Source organism: Carlito syrichta, unplaced genomic scaffold (assembly GCF_000164805.1).
Source record: "Carlito syrichta isolate Samal-C Ts95f unplaced genomic scaffold, Tarsius_syrichta-2.0.1 Scaffold90633, whole genome shotgun sequence".
Classification (NCBI taxonomy): Eukaryota; Metazoa; Chordata; class Mammalia; order Primates; family Tarsiidae; genus Carlito; species Carlito syrichta.
The window spans coordinates 14382-17170 of NW_007034729.1; positions in this window are offsets into that span (position 1 = coordinate 14382).

Genomic DNA, 2789 nt, shown 5'->3' on the forward strand with positions numbered 1-2789 from the left:
TCACCTCAGCCTCCCAAAGGCATGGGATTACAGGCTGAGCCACCGAGCCCGGCTTGATTTCTGTTTTTATACATGAAGAAATTGAGGCACAGAGATGGTATATAATTTGCTCAAGGTCACCCTTTCATCAGCTGGAAGAGCCGGGATTGAAATGCAAGGCAAGGCTCCTAGCTTCAGGGCCCCAATCTACTGCTGGCTGCAATTAGGGTGCTTATGTATTAGTTTCCTGTAGCAGCTGCAACAAAATACCACAAATCTGGTGGCTGACTTCTGTGGCCAAAGCAACAGAAATGTATCCTTTTACAGCTGTGAGGGCCAAAAGTTTGAAGTCAAGGTTGTTGGTGCCATGCTCCCTTCCAAGGCTCCAGGGAGAGACCCTTCCTTGCCTCTTCCAGCTTCTGGTTGGCTCCTGACATTCCTTGGCTTGTGGCAGCGTCCCTCCGACCTCTGCCTCATCTTCACCTGGCTTCTTTCCCGTGTGTCACCTCGCCCTCTCTTTTCTCTTACAAGGACACCAGTCTGTGGATCTGTGCCCACTCTGAAACTGTTCTTGAGATCCTTAGCTTGATTATTTCTGCAAAGCCTCTGTTTCCAAGGAAGGTCACATTCACAGGTACCAGGGCTTAGGACTTGGAGGTATCTTTAGGGCGGACAGTTCAATCAGGCAGATCTCGTTTTAAGGGGGCAGGGGCACTGCCTGCGGGCATTAGAGAGTCAGGAAGCCCATCCACTTGTGTGTGCAGAGGGAAAGGTGGCCCTGGCCCGTGTCCTCCTCCACAGAGACTCTGCCAGATGCGAATGACCTTACAGAAAGGGAAGAGACCCAGGCCACTGAGCTCTTGTGTGGCAGGTTGAATGTGTACCCGGGATTGGGTGACCACAGCTCATCTCAGTGCCCCCTTGAAAGACTGTAGGATATTTTAGAGGGAGCAGGTGGTCAGGGCAGGCATCATTCGTTCTCATTTCCATGGGGGAAATGGAAGTCCAGAGAGGATCTCTGGGTTGCACAAGGTCACACAGCTGTGTAAGGCTGGTCTTGGAGACACACCAGGGGCTCCCACCCATGGGGACTGCCAACACCGCCCCTGCCTCTTCAAAGGGGCTGCCACTGGCGACCACCCTAACTTCACCGCAAGCAGAACTGTTGTTTGGAGGTGGCAGAGAGGGCAGTCTCGCAGCTTGGTGAGTCTTCAGACTTCAAAGCACTTTCTAATGCTTTGCCCCAAGAATGCTATGGTATGAAAAATTCGTGTGATAAAGCAGCTGTCTTAATGAAATGATAGTCATTTTACAAGAAAAATCCAAATACATGGGGAATGAAGGAGCAATAAAAACTGAAAAGGGGGCAAGAGAGTACTCAGCTTCTCTCATTTAATGGGATACCATGTCATAACTTTCAGAACAAGAAACTACCAAACTTTACCTGCTTGGTAGGAGAAGGGCTTGGTGTCCTCAATGACCAGTGGGTGCAACTTGGGCAAATGGGTAAATTTTGTTCATCTTTTTTTTTTTTTTGAGTTGGAGTCTCACTCTGTCGCCCAGACCGGAGTGCAGTGGCCGCTCCCGGCCACCGCAGCCTCGACCTGCTGGGCTCCGGCGAGCCTTCCTCTTCAGCCTTCTGAGTGGCCAGAATTACAGGCACGCACTACCACGCCCGGCTAATTTTTTGATTTATTGTAGAGATGAGGTCTCGCCTGCCTAGGCGGGTCTCGAACCCATGGGCTCAGGCATTCCAGTCACCTCAGCCTCCCAAAGGCGCGGGATGACAGGCTGAGCCACCGAGTCCGGCTTTGTTCATCATGTTAACCATAAATGTTTGAGGAATCCCAGCTTAGGGATTGTTACCAGTGAGTGACTGCCTGGATTCTCCAAGGGGTGATCTTAGACATACCTATCTTTATATATATTTCTAATATTGTTATGTAGTGTAACATATATTACAATATATTATGTATATACACATTTTGTGTCTGAAAAATTATAAAATGAATACATATTTGCTGCAGAACATTCAGAAAATATAGACACAGGAAAAAAACATCCCTTAACCTTACCACTCAGACAAACATTGTTAACATTTCAGTTTATCTCCAAATATATAGTGAGGCTTATTCTATCAAGAGTTTATAATGGCTGATTACTGTTCTATCCTCTGGAATGCCATGGCTATCTAACCCGTCACCTGTTTGTCTATTCTTGGGCAGGTTTGCCTCAGTTTTTCACTGTGGATCAATAATGATGCCATAAACCTTCTTATATAATTTTTTATATCTACGTGATATTACTTTATCTTAGAATCAGTAACTAGAAATAACATCATCAAAATAGTATGACAGGCTGGGTGTGGTGGTTCACACCTGTAATCCCAGCACTTTGGGAGACTGAAGCCAGGAGTTTGAGATTACAAAGAGCTATGACTATGCCACTACATTCCTGCCTGGGCGTGGTGGCTCACACCTGTAATCCCAGCACTTTGGGAGACTGAAGTCAGGAGTTTGAGATTACAAAGAGCTATGACTATGCCACTACATTCCAGCCTGGGCAACATAGCAAGACCCCATCTCTACAAAAAAATAATTTTAAAAAATTAGGCATGGTGGCCTGCGCCTGTAGTCCCAGCTACTTGGGAAGCTGAAGCAGGAGGATTGCTTGAGTTCAAGAATTTGAGGTTACATGAGCTATGATTGTGCCACTGCACTGCAGTTTGGGAGACAGAATGACTTAAAAAATGATATGATTATTCCTGTGAACTCTGATGCATATTTTCAAATTATCCTCCAGAGATGATA